This window comes from Petaurus breviceps, unplaced genomic scaffold (genome assembly GCF_028583685.1).
Source record: "Petaurus breviceps papuanus isolate PSGF00001 unplaced genomic scaffold, PetGlider_PUasm1.0 38, whole genome shotgun sequence".
NCBI lineage: Eukaryota > Metazoa > Chordata > Mammalia > Diprotodontia > Petauridae > Petaurus > Petaurus breviceps.
In genome coordinates, this window is record NW_027186304.1 from 65,186,248 (window position 1) to 65,205,960 (window position 19,713).

A 19,713-nucleotide genomic window follows, 5' to 3' on the forward strand; every position below is an offset into this window, starting at 1 on the left:
CCTCAGAAGCTAAGGTTCTCCCCTGTAAATTACTTTGTCTCTATTTCATATTTCACTGTGTATGTGGTTTCTAATTAGTCTCTAAATTGGTCCAGTTCATCTCCAGTGTTATTCACCCCCCCCACCCCACTGGAATGTAAGTTTCTTTACGGAAGGGATTGTTATATATTTGACTTTGTATCCCTAGAGCCAAACACAGTACCCAGAACACATAAGTAGTTAATATATGCTTGTCGAATGACTAAAAAAATTGAGCAGTCTAGTGACCACCTGTTGGTGATATTATAGAAGGGATTCATACTTCAGGCACAGAGTGGATTCAATGACACTTGAGATATTTTCTAAAGCTGTATATGCTTCCTTTGATTTCCCCAGTCCTGCTACTTTGTGAAGCTTGTTATGTGGCTTGTCCCAACCCTATGCAATAAGAAGCTTTGCTGGGACCAATGATTTTTCTGGTCAGTGTCAATGCCCTATAATACAAAGAAAATGCAAGATGTTCTAGCCTCAAGAAAAGCATAATTAAATGAGGGAGACAACAATATGAGAAGGAGTCCAGCAGAACAATGAGAACCATTACAAACACAATTTGAATTGTTGTATACTGCTAGACTTTCTGCCATGATTAGGATGAACTTGATTCATGTAGGATTAGTCAAGTTGAAGTGGCCAAATGCTTTGTCCTCTCCAGGGAGAAGTTGTTGATTTGTTGGGAAAAAAATTCTTTCTTCTGTCTAGGCAGTGAGTTGACCAGAGGACAAAATTGTCAGGGCAAGATTTTAAAGAGCTTGTTGTCTTTCCTGAAAGCCAGGAGGGTTCCAGCCAGTTCCTTCTTGATTGCAAAATGGGAGAATCAGGCTGCCTTATACAATAGGGGCAGAGAGCTTGTGATTATTTTGTTAGCTGGAACAAGAAGCTGTTTTCTCTCCCTTTCACCCATTCCAATATGAGCTTATTATTATTTTTTATTGTTATTATTATCACTTATTATGAAGTTAAATTCTAGAACAATGAGAAACTGTTAAAAGGGCTGATCTATTTTCTTCATCATAACCACCCTGTCCTACTTTATTAATACAAATGCATCTTCATATTTTGAGGATCATTTTTATCTTCTAATCAGATTTTTCAGGTACTTTCCAAGGTTTCTTCCTTCTTGCACAAAAATCCAATTTGTCAGGGGAAAAATAGATAATTAAATGTTGAGAATTCCATTTGCTCAGCCAGTAGTAATTAACTGACTGAGGGCCAAGATTGGTAAACTCCTGCTGTACCTTCTATATGGAAGATTTATGATGAACACATTTCCCTACACTGGTATTAGCACAATCACACACAGAGCATGTCTAAAAATAAATTTCAGAGGAGTGTATATGTGTGTGCTTATGCACATGCATGTACATGCGTATGTATGTGTATTTGTGTTTTAATTGAGATTTTGTCAAATACCATAATGGAGGTAACATTTTTTCTGATGTCGCCAACCTCTTATTTCTGTATCCTTCTCCTCAAGGGCTTATAATCTAATGGGGGAGATAACAAGCAAATAGATATGTGCAAACAGGATATATACAAATATATAAATATGTATAAAAAGGAAATAAGAGATGGAAACCACTTGGGAAAGACTCCCTATAGAAGAAGAGATTTTAGTGGGGACTTGAAGGAATCTGGGGGAGCCAGGAAGTGGAGATGAGCAAAGAGAGCATTTCAAGGTTGGGGACATCCAGAGAAAATGCACAGTGTGGACTGATGGAGTGCCTTCTTTGGGGAACATCAAGGAGGTCAGTGTTATAGATTAAAGAGTATGTGGTGGGGAATGAGGTGTAAGAGGACTTAAAAGATAGTAGATGACTTAGAAGGACTTTGAATGCCAAACAGAGGATTTAGTATTTGATCCTGGAGGTAATAGGGAAGGAACCAAGGGAGTTTATTGAATAGAGGGGTGGCGTGGGCAGCACACCAACAGGATATTACAGTGATCCAAGTGGGAGTTGATGAGGGCCTGCACTACAATGGTGGTTGTGTCATAAAGGAATGGCCTTCTCTTTTCTTTTTTCTTTTTCATTGTATTTATTTTTAAAAATTTTTTATTTTTTAGTTTAAATCATTCATTTCCACAAATTTTCTCCCCATTTTTCCCCTACCCACAACCCCAAAACAGCGATTCCACTAAATATCCCCTCCCTCAATCTGCTCTCTCCTATATCTTTTCCCATCCCCCTTCCGACTTTCCAGTAGGGCATGGTGGATCTATATGTCCCAGTGCCTGTATATTTTATTTCCCATTTACATGTAAAACAACAACAACAACAACAACAATAATAATATATTTTTAAACATTGATTTTAAACCTTTGAATTCCAGATTTTTTCCCTACCTCCCTCATCACCCACCCTTACTGGGAAGATAGGCAATTCAATATAGGTTGTACATATGTAGCTATGCAAAACATTTCCATAGTGGATATATTGTGGAAGACTGACTATATTTCCCTCCATCCCATCCCACCCTCCATTGGTCTCTTTCTCTACTTTGATTCTATCCCTTTTCAAAAGTGGGTGCTTCTAATTTCCCTCCTCCCCAGCCTGCCCTCCCTTCCATCATTCTCCCTCTCATCCCCTTCCCCCCTACTGTCCTGTAGGGTGAGATACTCTATTTATTGTGTATGTCATTCCCTCCCTAAGTCAAATTCATTGAAAATAAGGTTGACTCATTCCCTTTTGCCTTTCTGTTCTTCCCCTCCATTGTAAGTTTTCCCTTGCCTCTTCTATATGAGATATTTTATCCCATTCTATCTCTCCCCATCTCCTCTCATTATATTCCTCTCTCACCTCTTAATTTCACCATTTAAGTATCATTCCTTCATATTCAACTGGTTCTGTACCCTCTGTCTATGTATATCTGTACACATATATACATATACTCACACATGTATGCATATGCCCGTATACCCTCCTATATAGACATATATATACACACACACACACATACATATATACATTTCTATTCCCTTCAACTATTCTCATACTGAGAAAAGTTTCAAAGTTACAATTATAATTTTTCCATGTAGGAATGTAAGTAGTTCAACTTTGATAAGTTCCTTATGATTTCTTTTCCCTGTTTACCTTCTCATGCTTCTCTTGCTTCTTGTATCTGAATTCCAAATTTTCTATTCAACTCTGGTTTTTTCATCAAGAATGCTTGAAAGTCCTCTATCCCATTGAATGACCATATTTTCCACTGAAACATGATACTCAGTTTTGCTGGGTAGGTGATTGTTGGTTTTAATCCCAGCTCCTTTGACCTCTGGAATATCACATTCCAAACCCTTCAATCCCTCAGTGTAGAAGCTGCCAGATCCTGTGTTATCCTGATTGTGTTTCCACAGAATTCAAATGTTTCTTCCTGGATGCTTGTAATATTTTCTCCTTGATGTGGGAACTCTGGAACCTGGCTATAATATTCCTAGGAGTTTTCTTTTGGGGATCTTTTTCAGGAGGTGATCAGTGGATTCTTTCAATCTCCATTTTGCCCTCTCTTTCTAAAACATTAGGGCAATTTTCCTTGAGAATTTCTTGGAGGATGATTTCTAGGTTCTTTTTTTGGTCATGGATTTCAGGTAATCCAATAATTTTAAAATTATCTCTCCTGGATCTGTTTTCTAGGTGAGTGGTTTTTCAATGAGATATTTCACATTGCCTTCTATTTTTTCATTTGTTTGGATTTGTTTAATAGTATCTTGATTTCTCATAAAGTCACTAGCTTCCATTTGCTCCAGTCTAATTCTGAAGGAATGATTCTCTTCAGTGAGCTTTTGAGATTCTTTTTACATCTGGAAAATTCTGCTTTTTAAGGTGTTCTTCTCCTCTTTGCCTTTTTGAGCCTCTTTTGCCATTTGACTTAGTCTATTTTTTAAGGTGTTATTTTCTTCAGTCAGGTTGTTGACTCTCATCTTATAATTTTCTTGCATAATTCTCATTTCTCTTCCCAATTTTTCCTCCACTTCTCTTATTTGGTTTTCAAAATCCTTCTTAAGCTCCTCTATGGCCTGTAGGCAGCTTATTCTTTTCTTGGAAGCTTTTGGTACCAGAGTTCCGACTTCACTGTCTTCCTCCTGTTCCATGGCCTGATTCTTTTTGTCCCCCCAAAAGGAACCCGGAGTCGGATTGGTGTGCTTGCCTTGCTTCCCTTGTTTGCTCATGTTGCCACTCAATTACTTGACTTTTGAGTTTTTTGCCACAGTAGAATTCTGCCACCAGAGGGGGGAGCTTTGTCCTAAATCGCTTGTGTTTTCGCAGCTGCTGGAGGTATTAGTTGGGTGCCTTCTCTGAAGCCTCTACATGCTCTGGCAAACTGGTCATGCATCCCAAGACCTCCACCCCAGACAGTGATCCACATCCAAGCAGGTTAAATCAAGAGTGATTACCCCTCAGGCTGGTCACTTGGTCCCTCTACAATCTGCAGAGCAGGAGTTCTGAAGCAGCCATGTGGCAGTGGCTGCACAGCTGCAGAGACTCAGCTGCTTCTCCCTCCAGGGTGCAAAGGCCTGACCACACTCCCGAACTCCTGGTTCACAAAGTCCACACTGCACTGACTTCTCACTTTGTTCTTAGCATCTATTGGTTGATAATTATGGAAGCCAGCACAGGTGCAGGTGATCTAAAGTCCTTCCAGCTGGTGGCTAGTTGTGGCCATCCTAAAGCTAAAACCTCTGGCTCTTGTGGGACTGGGCTCATCTCCCAACACACTGGGCTGGCCGCTTCCTGCCAGCCTGCCAGGCTGTCCTCAGTGGGAGGTTAGCTTCTCTGTGTCATTTTGTGGGTTCTGTAGCTCCAAAGTTTTTTTTAGAGTCACCTTTTACATGAATTGGAGGAGGTGGAAGTGGGAGCCCCGTGGAAGTCCTGTTTCTACTCCACCATCTTGACTCTGCTGGCCTTCTCTTTTCTATTGGTTTCTCAGGACTGGAATCCCTCAAGTTTTAGAGAAAAAAAGACATAACTAATCCATCAACAATAAGATTTTAGTTCCTTAATATGTTTTCCTCCCAGAGACATTTGTATTTCAAGTGTATCATTTACAGAGAGCAATGCTTAATTCAAATGAGTCAACATTTATAGCTAGAGTTGGGGTATCTGACTAGTGGACTATTGAGAAGAGATTTGGGACTGCAGGACCTTTTTGTACTTCTTAACCTTAAATTTTGGCAACAATTTTCCTTTCTTTATAGAAGCAGTCATTTTGAACAGTACTCTCATAGTATAGTTGAAATAGGACTGAATTTGGAGTCAGAAGACCTTACTGCCTATGAGACTTTGATTAAATCTCTTAACCTCTTTGAACTTCAGTTTCCTCATATATAAAATAAATGGCTTGGAATAACCTTTTGCTTCCTTCTACCTCTAAATCCATGACATACCAGGCAAAACTTTGATTTGACCAGAACAACTTACTTTGAAAGTCATGTCTCATGTCAGAGGATGTGTCAATCCTGGAATACCTTGTCTGTTAGTGGGTGGTTTATTCATATTTCTTCATGAACAACTCAATGACATCATATTGTTAGCATTTCTAAGACTAATTCCTGGGTTCCATATTGCTCCAAGAAAATGTTTTCATTCTGTACCTCTTGAAGCCTGTATGTGGCAACCCCAAACAACTAGGAGATTAAATTTTAAAAAATATTACTTGACTTTAACATTTTCAAATTTTAGCTTCCAAATTCTCTCCCTCTCTTCCACCTCACCCCCACCCACTGAGAATGCAAGCTATGAATGAAATTATACAAAACATATTTCCATATCAGTCATGTTCCAGAAAAGGGAAAAAAAGTGAGAAAAATATATTTCAATTAGCACACAGAGTTCATCAGTTTTCTCTTTGGAGGTAGATAGCATTTTTTCATCATAAATCCTTTGGAATTGTCTTGGATGATTGTATTGATCAGAGTAGCTAAACCTTTTGTAGTTGATCATCATTACAACATTGCTGTTACTGCGCACAACGATCTAGGAGATTAAATCCTAAGACTGTCAGTAGAATGGATTTATCCCCTGGCCCTCTTCTGGAGGCACTTTATTATGGGCTGGATGAATTTTATGCTGCTTTCAGCTCTTGACATGACTTTGGTCCTCTCCAGGATGAGAATATATAATGAGAGCACGAATGAAGGATGCCCCCAAAGGGAGTACAATTTCTTTCTGGAGAGAGGCACAGTCTGAAGAAGAGGAGATGAGGGCACTGAACCTCACTCCAGAGGACCAAGTGATGACAGAGAATGCAGATGGGCAGCCAAAGCCCTCCTTGTCAGGGGAAGGTGGCAAAGCACAAAGGAAATGATATTAGCATTTCTCATCTTTGTGATATTTTTAAATTTATTAACATTTTTGGTACTCATTCTCCATTCTCATACCTCACCATGAGGCAGAGGAGGCTGTGCAGAGCTATAGATCCCTGCGGCAGTGATTCAGACAATCACTTGATACCAGCTGGAGAGGCCAGTGACTCAGATTGGCAAGCTGAGCTACACTGCTTCAGGCTAGTCTGGGATTTTTAACTATTCTTTTGCTTCTTCCCTCTTCTCCTCATTGGAGCCATTTCAGACGAGTTAATTCTGGCTATAGTGCCTCATTCTTCCAGGGAGGAGGAAGATTATGTTTAAAGATGAGTGATCAAGCCCACCTTGGACAGGGGATAAGGAGTGTGTGTGTGTGTGTGTGTGTGTGTGTGAGAGAGAGAGAGAGAGAGAGAGAGACAGAGAGAGAGAGAGAGACAGAGAGAGATAATGTGGAAACTGCTTCTCACTGATGAATCCAGAGTGGGGGACCTAGTACCTGACATCCACAAATAGGAGAAGAAAACTTCTGAGGTTTTCTCAGACACTAAAAAAGATGCCTGTACAAATCCTGTCATTAGAGAGATTTACTCATTTTGCTTATTTCCACCCTAGTGCACAAACATTCCCATCATCTTGAATGCCTTCTCTTCTTCTCACTGGGTATGTTTCTGAATCCTATTAACCTTCAAAGACCCTAAATACCCTTAATAAAAGAATCTGTTCTGTAAAACTTGAGCCACACCTGAATCTAGTGGGTCATATGTGACCTCTAGTTCACAGGGGACCCACCATTCTCAAAAGTGTTTAGCTTCTGACTTTTACCTCCATCAAACTGCCCTCCCTTTTCTTTCCCCCCTTCTCTTATTCCCTTTGACTCCTACTTTCCTGTATGGTAAGATAGATTTCTACACCCAAATGAATGTGTATATTATTCCTTCTTTGACCCAGTTCTGATGAGAGTAAGACTCATGTGATTCCCCCCCATTTCCTCCATTTCCCCCTCTACTGTAAAATTTCTTTCAGGTGTCTTTTATGTCAGATAATTTCTTCCATTCTACCTCTCTCTTTTCCCTTCTCCCAGTGTATTCTTCTTTCTCATCCATTAATTTTATTTTCAATTCACACTTTTGTTGTCTGTCCATGTATTCTCCTTCTAACTGTCCTAATAATGAGAACATCTTTAGGAGTTATAAATATAATTTCCCCATGTATGAATATAAACAGATTAACCTTATTGAATCCCTTATGATTTCTCTTCCTTTTTTTATCTTTTTATGCTTCTCTTGAGTCTTGTATTTGAAAGTCAAAATTTCTATTCAGCTCTGGTATTTTCATCAGGTATGCTTAAAAGTCTTCTATTTAATTAAATATCTTTTTTTTTGTCCTGAAGAATTATACTCAATTTTGCTGGGTACTTGATACTTCGTTGTAATCATACCTCTTTTACCCTCTGAAATATCTTATTTCAAGCCCTCTGATCCTCTAATGTAGAAGCTGCTAACTCTTGTGTTATTGTGACTGTGTCTCCATGATATTTTAATTGTTTCTTTTTGACTGCTTGCAGTATATTTTCTCCTTGACCCAGGAGCTCTGGAATTTAGCTATAATATTCTTGGGAGTTTTCATTTTGGGATCTCTTTCAGGAGGTGAAATTTTTTCAATTCTATTTACCCTCTGGCTCTGGAATATCAGGGCAGTTTTCCTTGAAAAAGTTTTAAAAGATGATGTCTGGGCTCTGGAATCTGGATCTATCTATAACTGGATCTATTTTCCAGTTTAATTGTTTTTCCAATGAGATATTTCAAATTTTGTTTGATTGCTTCTTGATGTCTCATAAAGTCATTAGCTTCTAGTTGCCCAATTCTAACTTTTAAGGAATTATTTTCTTCAGTGAGCCTTTGTACTTCTTTTCCCATTTGACCAATTCTACCTTTTAAGGAGTTCTTTTTAGTGAATTTTTGTATAACTTTTTCCGTTTTGCCAATTCTTTTCAAGGCATTCTTTCCTTCATGGATTTTCATGCCTCTTTTACTGTATGATTTATTCTATTTTTTTAAGGTGTTATTTTTTTTAGTATTTTTTTTTGTGTCTCCTTGACTGAGCTGTTAACTCTTTTCTCATAATTTCTGGCGTCACTCATTACTTTTCCCATTTTTCCTCTACCTCCCACTTGATTTTTAAAATCCTTTTTTTTGTTTGTTTGTAGTAGAGATTTGCTGGGTCAAAGGGTATAGGTAGTTTAATAATTCTTTGGGCACAATTCTAGATTTCTCTCCAAAATGGTTGGATCATTTTACATTTCTGCCGATGATGAATGTGTCCAAAATTTTCTACAACCCCTCCAACATTTGTCACTTTCCCCTTCTGTCATATTAACCAATCTGATAGGTATAAAATGATATCTTAAGGTTATTTTAATTTGCTTTTCTCTAGTCAATAATGATTTAGAACATTTTCATATGACGGTAAATTGTTTTGATTTCTTCATTGGAAAACTGCTTGTACATATCCTTTGACTATCAGTTAGGGAATGACTCATATTCTTAAAGTTCTAATTACTATTTGTGAATTTCTGTCCATCTTATTTTTATTCATTACTTTCCTACTTAGCCTCTCTTTTTACCCTCTCCCTGTTATCTTCACTTTTATATGTTGTTGATTCAGTTTTTATCTTTTAAAAATCAATTTTACTAATGATTTGTCTAATTTTACTGATGATCTTAATAATCTTTAAAAAACAACTCAGTTTTATTCTGTTTTTGTTTTTCTTTACCTCTTTTTACATTTGGAGGATGTCTACTTTTCAATTTATTTGGTTCTCTTTGATTCATTGTTTTTCTAGATTTTGTAGTTACCTGTTTGATGGGAGATTTAGGATGATAACTTGAGACAGCAAAGTCAAGTTTTTAATGAGAACAAGTTTGTGCATGGTCTAAAAGGAGTCATTGGATAAGAAGAGAATGAAATTGAGAGAAAGAGAAGGAATAATCAGTCAGTCAGGTTCCTGGAGGAGAGGGAAGTAGAAGGGATCAAGAACAGATATAGAATGTTATTCTTCATGAGCAGAAAAGCAACCTCTTTTTTGGAGAATGTAGCAAAAGAGGAGAAAGAGTAACAAAAAAAGTTTTGAAGTATAAAGTAGAGGAAATGAGGAAACTTTTCCTCAATGTTTTGGGCTTTTTTTGGATAGTTATTTTGTGATGTAGCTAGGTGGCAGAGTAGATAATGTCCTGAACCTTGAGATAGGAATAAATATTTTTGCATGTATACTTTTAGAGATTTATTCTTTTGAATTAGCATGAAATATATTTAAAGATCTTTGTAAGCTGCACCAAACTATACTATATAAATGTGAGTTATTATTATTTGATGCTTGATAAATATTTGTTGATGAATGAACAAAATATTTTTTTCAGAAGAGAAAATTGTGCCACCAAAAGGTAAAATAATTTGTTCAAAATCACACAAATAATAAATGGCAGAGCTGGAATTTGAACCTGTGATGAGTGAAATATGAAATAAGTGAAGAAAGAAGAGTTTGAGCTCTTGAGCATATCAGCTTATTAAGCAATGTATGCCAATTGCATAAAAAATCATAGCCATTTCTTCTCAGTTTGGCACTGGACCCCAAATACAGACTTTTATGCACCAAGAGAAAACAATTAACAGGATAAAAACCAGGATACAAAAATAGGTAATCTGATTTTTCGTTGAAGAAAAAATGTGGGATTTCTGAGTTGGGGTGAGTGAACAGGTGTAATTCCCTGAAATCAGAACAAGAGAGCTTAGATTTCCCCTTCCCCTTCCCCCACCCCAAGGGTCTGTATACAATCAAAGGATCAAAGAAACAGAAGCGGAATGACTACTAGTGTGGGTCGTATGGGTCCAATCTTCAGATAAGATGGATGAGTTCCTTGAAATGTATAATGTGAGAAAAGCTCTTTGCATCAATCCTCAGATCTGACTGGGTTTCTGGTCAGCATAACCTAGGTCTTTGGTTAAAGGTCTTTAAGCAACAGGTAGAGGTGATCCAGCTTCCCATGCAGGGCTAAGTTCAAATAATGCAATAAAGTTTACTAACAATTTCCATAATTCAGTAAAGTTTTCTTAGAAGACAGAAATAAAAGTAGATTCATAATTGAATAGAAAGGGAACTGAGTTAGTTCCAGAACTGAGTTGTAAGATGGAGTCAGTTTTACTCCAAATCTACTGCTCTGATTCCTGGGTAGGTAATAGTGAGCAGTTCTGGGAAACATGAGGACACTGTATGCCTAGGAGATAGCTTTGGAAGTGAGGATGGTAGTTCAGAATGGGTAGACAGAATAGTTTAGAAGGTAAACTTTACAGTTTCTGAAAGGTCAGCCTAGATCCAAAATGCCTGATAGTTGAATTTTAAATGGGTACCACTTGGAAATTTCTCTACTACATTGTATATGGGGATAGTGTTAGATTTTCTAAATGGCCAGGATGATGTAAAGAATCTGTAAACTAGAGAGCCATGAATAGGATGAGATAAGACTATTGAAAGGTGAAAGAACAAAGAGTCCTATCTCATTTAAAAAGTATTTTAAAAATTATGTTTTAATAGCGTTTAAATATTCCCCCAAATTTGCTGATGAAAGGTGCAAATCAAGATGAGGTGACTGCTACATGGACTTTCTAGTATTAAGTCTTGGAAGCCATTATAGTGATTTATACCTCCCCAGTATGAATGTGAAAGATGTCTCTGGTTTTGTTGGGGTTTTTTTTGATACATATTTATGTAAAGTTATAGACTCTTAGGGTGATAGTCAAAAATTTGGAGCTTATGGAGGAAAGGGAATACTAGTCCTTCACAGGCCCTGTTTACCTCAAATGTCTGTCCCCATAACTCTCACTGCTTGGGAGATAATAAAAAATGGATGGTTATATATGAACTTTTCATAATGGATCATATTACTGAGTTCATTGTCCTTGAGGCTTAGGAAGTGAGTGTTGTAAACCCCAAATAAAAAATAGATAAACTTAATATTTTGCTATTACAAGTGCTACATTTTATATATAGATATCCTCATATTCTGACTGTATCTACAGCAAATTTGGGGTGTATTTAAACTCTATTAAAACATAATAAAAATACTTTTTATGAGATAGGACTTCTTGTTCCATTTCTCACAAATGGTGGGTTTCTATATGTGTTTCAAATAAATTCTTTCTGTTTACTTCCTTTATAAATGAGGCTCAATTAGTATGTATGTAGATAAACAAGGGTTTCTCACATGAACAATCGAGCCCTCTTAGTTATTTCTCAGAAATTCTAACTTAAATGACTGAAAAGACCCCATGGAGGCAAGTCACTGATACTCATTGCACTTCAAAGAAACTCAAGCACAGGAAGCTTTAGTGGCAGTTGGAAAATTTTTACTCATGAGGATACAGTGAGAAAAAGGAAAGGCAGGGTGTTTACAAAATGACCTCAACTTATGGCTATTTTACATGAGCTGCTGAAGCAGTTGTCCAGCTGGGTTGGCCTGTCTAACTGATTAAGTTTCCTTCTACAGTAATATCCTGTTTCAAGTCTTATTTACCTGTGAAGTTCAGAGACAATACTTCCTTACAGGGCTCCTGAGAGGGGTCATGTCTCAAATCCCAATAGAATTCTGAGCTGTAACCACAAGACCCTGCTTCTTCCTAGTATTTTCTGTAAAGTCTCTCATATCCTTGATTGTGTGATCCATGGAAAATCTGAGATTTATTTCCCATGTTCAGAGCCTCAGAGTGTAAAAATGTTATTCTGGTCTTTTCTATGAATTTCAGTTTCAAAAGAGAACATTGTTGGGCAGATGGTTTGTCCATTTCTTTAAAAGAGCCAAATGAATATGCTTATTCAAAAAGCATTTTTGATTCATGTGCAGTCTGACTTTAAGTATGGTAAGTTAACTTCGAGACTTTATTCTATCACCAGAGACTTTCAGTAATCTAATTTCCCTTAGAACATCTAGACATCTTCGAGTGAGTGTATATTTGTATACATATGTGTATTCGGCATATGCAATAAATGATCACAAGGTTAAACCATTGATAATGGGTTATGTCAGTTATGGGCATCTAGGTTCTTAATAAATGCTTTTTGATGTTGATATTTACAATAACACCTCCATCCTATTAGATCAAGGTCAAACTAGATCAGTCTGGTATTCAAAGTCCTTTAAAATTGGGACCTCACTTACTAGTATACAGAAGGAATTCAGTATTGTAGTCAGGCTGGTCTCTGCTAAAAATACAAGAGAGAAAGAAGGAATCAATCAAAGAAAACAGCTAGTTCATTAGTTGTAGCTCTGTGAAGACCTAAATTCTAATCAGGCATTCAATACTAGCTATGTGATCCTGGAAAAGTCACTTAACCTCTGACTGCCTCAGTTTCCTCATCTATAAAATAGGGGTAATAACAGTACCAATTTTTCAGGGTTGTTGTGAGTATTAAATGTTGCAATGCTTATAAAATTGCTTAGCACAAAGCATCATATAAATGCTATATTATAATGGTTAAGATAGTCTATAAGAAAAATCCCAAAGATGTTATGTTTGAAAATATGCCTTAATACTTCTGAGATTTTCTAAATTGATCTGGCTGCTTTTTGCATCATAACAAGATAGAAGCTAGTTTTTATTCTACAATATTCCAGATATCTGCATTGATTGGCTAACAATAGGTCCCAGGTCAAGTCCCTGTTGGTCATTGTTTGGGCCCTGATTGGCTCAAAGTGAATGTAAACAGCAATTATTTCTGTTTTGGCCAGAAGCCCTGAGGGTCTTCCCCTCCCAGACTGATTTTTTTTTTTTTTTTGACTAGGTAAAAGAGACCATTCTCTGCCTCATTTCTTACTTAACCTTACCCAACCTGGTGACTTTGCACAACCCTCCCTCACTCAAATGGAATTCAATTGCAAGTCAAGTCATAATATCTCCCTGATATTATGGTCCTCTTTGAGAATGAAGAAGGACAAACCACAACTTGTGAGTAAGTCAGCTGTCTGAATAGGGACCCAGCTGGCCAGTTCTAGTTGAACAACTCAGCTCCTCCTCTTCTCTCCTCTTCTCTTCCTCTTCCCTTAAGGTGTTCTGCCCAAAGGAAGGTAAATTCCGTGTTTCCCCGATAATAAGACACTGTCTTATTAATTTTTTGGACAGAAAAACACCAGAAGGCTTATTTTCAGGGGAGGGCTTATTTTAATGAACATTGACAGCAATTTTAATAAACAGGTAAATGTGAACAAAAAAAAATGTACCTTTATTCAATAATGATCATGTCATCTTCTTCAACAACATCGTCATAAGTGTCCATACCCTGAATTCCGTCCTGGATGTCTTGCGCCTCCATTTCCTTCAGAAGAAGTGGACCCAATCTGTCATGTCCAGCAATATAGCTCTCTTTAAATGAATATGTCTTGTCCAGGTAACCTGCTCGTAGTGCCTTGGCGACACAGCTGTCAGTAATTTTATCCCATGACTTCTTCACCCAAGTCACGACTTCTTGCAGACAGGGCTTCACAAAGTTTCCACGCTGATTTCTTTCCATTCTATTTTCAATGTAGTCATTGACTTCCATGCGCAAATGGTCCTTGAATGGCTTGTTTATTGCAATATCAAGGGTCTGGAGATAGGCAGTCATTCCTGCAGGAATCATTACTTGATCTATTCTTCTCTCTGCAAGGAAGTTCTTCATTTCTTTAGCGTGGTGAGTGCTGGCTGAATCCCAGACTATCAGACCTCTTTGGTTACCTCGCATAACAAGTGGCAGCATTAAATCAACCCACTTTCTTATAACGGCTTGTCTACACCAGGCTTTTTCGGTTTCAAGAACATAAATGCCAGATACACGTTCAATCTTATCTTTCTTGCCCTTACTGATTATTAGAGGTGTGGCTTTCTTTCCATCCAAATGAATTGCCAAAACACAGGTGACCCGTGCACTTTCATAGCCAGTGGTGGGAATGTAGATTGACATTGCACCCCTGTGATGAATTGTTGTTTGAGATCCTTGTCCCATAAACACTGCAGTTTCATCCATAGTAATCATATTGCAGGTTTGGTACTTGGAAATGTCTATCCTATCAATAAAGGACTTGAATGCAAGTGCACGTTTAATAACTTCAGCATCTTCCAGCTTAAACAGTGTTGTTGATCTTCTTAGGGACAGTTCATACCATTGAAGGAAACTGTCCAACCAGTGTTGTGATGCTTTGAATCCTTCTGAGACCATTTCAAACTCTGGTGCCATTGAAAGGGCAAATGCTTGAATATCAGCCCTGCGCACAACCAAGGCCTTTGCTCTCCTGTCAGCAATCCATTCACCAATGAGGATCTCCAAGTCAGGATATAAGGGCTGCCGACCTGATCCAGACCTGCGCTTTTTCCCTTTTCCCTCATCCACCTGTTGATTGAGGTTATTATAATCTGCTCTCCATTTTCTGACCATTCGAAGATCCAAAAGTTTTTCTTTACAGAAAACTGCAAGATTCTTGCCATGTGACTCCTCTACAATTGCTTTCTTATACTCAACAGTATAGCTCTTCCTTTTTGTACTCATGTCTGGGGGTCAAAACAGACAGAATAATAAAATTATGACCATCAGTCCTTCTTTTCACTCCATCATGCCCCCTGAGTTCTTCTTTTTTCCTCCATCATGCCCTTTTTATCCTCCATCATGCCCCCTCACTCCCGCTTACATACCGGGTTTTTATGTTGTCCTGCCTCAGCTCTCCTCCGCGGCACTGCTCTCAATGGCGCCAGCAAGCAAATCACTGGGGAAGAACAGGATGATGCGCTCACTGCTGCAGCTCTGATTGGATGCAGCTCGGGTATAAGGGAGATCGTTAGATCTCCCTTAAAAAAAAAAAAAACAGAGGGTACTGTAATGTAGCGTGTAGCGCAGGGGATCACCTTCACTACAGTAGCAATCTCAATAGGGCTTATTTTCAGGGGAGGGCTTATTTTAGAGGAATCTTATACAGTAAGGGGAGGGCTTATTTTCGGGATAGGTCTTATTATCGGGGAAACACGGTTTTAATGGTCAAAAGCTACCTAGTTACTTTGGACTTTACTGACTAGATTTCTTTCTCAAAGACCAAACCTTAAACCCAATTCACTCTGGATCTCATGGATTAGACAACTTCCTTCGTGAAGAAGACCAAAATGACATTACTACGCTAAATTCAAGTTTCAACATGTCCAACTGTGGCTGATCAGACGAATATGAGCTTGGAATGCTCTGCCACAGGTTGGGCTCAAATAGTCTGTGTGAACATTTGGGGTAGACTCTCTAAATTTGTGCATCCTGCATTTCCTTTGACCTATTTAAATTCTGCTTTTCTAATAGAGCACAGCACCTTCTCTGATGTGGGTATGCCATGCTGAGTGGTCCTGTGCCAGTGTCTCCCATGTCATACAATCAATTCCAAAGTTCTTGAGAGAGACCTTGAGAGTGCTTTTGTATGACTTCTTCTGACCACCAGGTGAATTTTCCATAAAGTAGTCTTTTTGGCAAGCGTATGTTTAGCATTCAAACAACATGACTGGTCCATTGGAGTTGTGCTCCCTGAAGCAGAGTTTGAATGCTTGGCAGTTTAGTTCGAGTAAGGACCTCAGTGTCTGGTACCTTATCCTGCCAGGTGATCTTCAGAATCTTCCTAAGACCATTCAAATGGAAGCGATTCAGTTTCCTGGCAATGGTGGTGGTAGACTATCTAGGTTTCACAGGCATACAACAATGAGGTCAGCACAAGGCCTCTGTAGACCTTATGTTTGGTAGTCAGTCTAATACCTCTTCTCTCCCATACTTTCCTTTGGAGCCTCCCAAACACTGAGCTAGCTCTGGCAATGTGTGCATCAACTTCATTATCAATGTATACATCCCTGGAAAGTACACTACCAAGGAAAGTGACCTTATCCATAGCACTCAAAACCTCTCCATTTGCTGTAACCGATGGTGAGGTGGTGGCTGATGGAGCACCTATATTTTCTTGGTGTTAATTGTTAGGCCAAAATTAGCACAAGCAGCAGAGAACTGACCCAAAGTTTGCTGCATCTCAGCTTCAGAGTGTGCATTGAGTGCACAATCATCTGCAAACAGAAAATCATGCATCAACACTCCTTCCACTTTGTTCTTGGCTTGTAGCCTTTTTGAATTGTATTGGATAACAACAGGTCCTTGTCCAAGCACCACTTGGTGGTTATTTTTTGGCCCTACTGGCTCAGAATGAATGTAAATAGTAACTATTTCTCTTTTGGCCAGCAACAGTAAGGGTCTTCCCCTCCCATTTTGATTTTTGTTTTTATTAAAGGGGCCATCCCTTGACTCACTTCATTGCCCCACTCAAAGTGAGAACCTGAAAAAACCTCAAAAAGGCCTAGGTCTCCCACTGCATCTGGGTTGTCTCCAGTAGTCCTGATCCATATCTGGCTACCGGACCCAGATGGCTCTGGGGGAGAAAGTGAGACTGGTGCCTTTGCACCTTCAAATCAATGTCAATTGCAAGTGATGTCATCATCTCCCTGATGTCATGGTCCTCTCAGAGAATGAAGGACAAACCACACAATCTTACCTAGCCTTAGTCACTGAATGGGGGTTGCCTCAGTCAAACTGAGACCTGTTAAAGACTTTAGCTTAAAATAGCCAAGATTTCTCACTGCATCCAGGTCTATCTCCAATTGTCCTGATCTATATCTTGTCACTGGACCTAGATGGCTCTGGAGGAGAAAGTGAGGCTGGTGACTTTGCACAGCCCTCCCTCACTTAAATCCAATTCACTTGCATGTCATGGCATCACCTCTCTGATGTCATGATCCTTTTCAAGAATAAGGGACAAATAGCAATAAGAGTACAAGGGAACCAAGACTAGCTTTTCCTAATCAATCAAGTGACATTGTTAAATTCATACTGCATGCTAGCTTCTGGGAACAAAAAGAGAAAAAAAAAGAAACCAAACATACCAAGTCGCTTCCATTGTATTTGTGGAAAATGTGTCCACATGCCTTCTGGGTAATCTATCTAAGGATGAGTCCTTAGCTCAGCTGAGAGATAAAAGAGAGGGAAGGAGGAAGAGATAGAAAGAGAGAGAGACAGAGACACACACACAGAGGGAGAGACAGACACAGAGAGAGACAGAGACAGACAGAGACAGAAACTGACAGAGACACAGAGAGGTTGAGAATGATGGAGAAACTGCAAGTGAAGAAGAGTTATTGATGAAGGAATTGGAAAGGAATAGATGATGGAGCAAGGACTAGGGTGGTGCTGAAGAGCAGAGAGGAGCTGGTTTTTAAGACCTTGAACTGTACTGAGGTAGTGGCTGGCTTCTGGCATGGATTTCATGACAAATGAATCCTGGGTTTGCTTGCTGGGACCCTGGAGAAGCCCAGCCTAGGATGGTTCTCCAAGACCTTCCCTTTCCAGCACCCACCTGTTTGCTGAAGAAGCAAACCACTAAGGACTATTTTCTGTGATATGTTTCCGGTGTTCTCCACACCCCTCCCTCCCCATTTTAAAAAATATAAACATATGCATTTGATCTCCAACAAGTGCATTTCACTGTGTGTGAAATAAAACAAAGGCAGAGCAGTTGTACTGGCTCCTCAGGGCAGAAATGCTGGAACCCTTCTTTTCACTGATATAGTTTCTTTTTTTTAAACAATCACCTAGGGACAACATCAAGCCAACTTTGATTTTATTTTGCTCAGTAAAAACTAAGTAGATCTCATTATAAGATAGTCTGCTCTATCTACACTCTTTTAGGGAGAGTTCTGTTACATTTCTCTCCCCGGGGCCCAGGATTCTCCTTTGGAAATTGGGGTGCCTCTTTTCATGCCATTGCCTCAGACTCCCATTGTTTGTGCCCCACCTTTTTAGGGAGTCATTGCCAATACTGTAGTTCCATTTAACCACTAAACATGAGATTAACTTTCATGAAGTGATATTTACTTCAGAGATATAGCGATAACAATTATTCAAACATTTTATGATAATGCCTCTATGGCATAATCCCCTTACACCATTTTTAGCCTCTGGAGAAGGGGGTGGGGATTAGACTCAAGGATTAATTCAGTTTCTATTGAGTATTATTCTCACCAACTTCAAGCCCAAACTCCCACTGAGGCCTCAGTGTCTCGCCTGGCATGTTGGGCTCTCAAATTGTCACAGCTTGAGCTCTCAGATTGGAGACTTCCCTCCATACACATAAAACAAAGAAATGAGATATCCCAAACCTGTTTCTGGGAACCACATCACCTGAAGGGGCAAAGGAAAGTGACCCTCAGGCCAGACTGTGCTGTAAATGTTTGACAACTGGCTCTTGGAGTAGGAAATGTTTGCAGTTTATACTTTAAAATTTAATCTGCATTATAAACATTTTCTACATAGCTTTCTTAAGTCTAGATAATCAACAAAAATATAAATTAAATTACTATTTGAAATATAATTATAAATATTGAAATTAACTACAAAGGACAAATGAAAGGAGATGCTATCCACATCCAGAGAAAGAATAGATAAATAGATGTATATAATGATTTTACTTATACATACATATATATGTATGTGTATATATACACATTATTTATATATCTATATGTATACACACATATACATGTATATATATTTATATATATTTGTATCTGAGGGCAGCCAACTCTAGTGGAGGGGAAGAAAAAAAGAAAGTTACATGATAACTTTATTATATTTTAAAAGGTATTGCAAGTTACATATAATAGATTTGCAGTTTGATATACGATCTTTTTTCTATTCTACTATTATGGACATGCTTGTTTTGTTTTTTAAGTTCAGAATAAAATAAATAAAAGTTTTAAAAATGAAAATAAAACAAAATGAAAAATGAAATATTGTATTTACTCATTTACCACATGTAAATGCTCACACCGAATTTACCAAATGGTTCACACTGGCTCTGGCATAGCAAGTCCTCTCCCCTGAACTGCTGAATTATCTTCTATGATTGAAGGACTCCTTTGAATGCAAGAAATAGAGAGAGACAGTGAAACAGAAAAAAAATAGGAAAAAAACAGAAAAAAAATGATGTAAATGGTTCTGGATCTGCAGTTAGAAAAGGATGTTCCCAATCACATACTGGGCCAACACAGAACGTTTACACATCAGTTCTTTCTCCTATATCCCAGAAGCATGTCCCCAGGAGGTGCCAAGCATCTACCATGTGGGTGATGCCATTTTAGGTAGTTTGGGCATGTACCAAAAATCCCTGTTACATCACTGAAAGGAGACAGGGAATCTCAGATTGGGGTCTGGTACCTTTTCTTCTTTGATGGAGCCTATATTTGTCATCTCTAGTAAGATAGGGAGCTTGTGACTGAGTACCTCCCCTCTC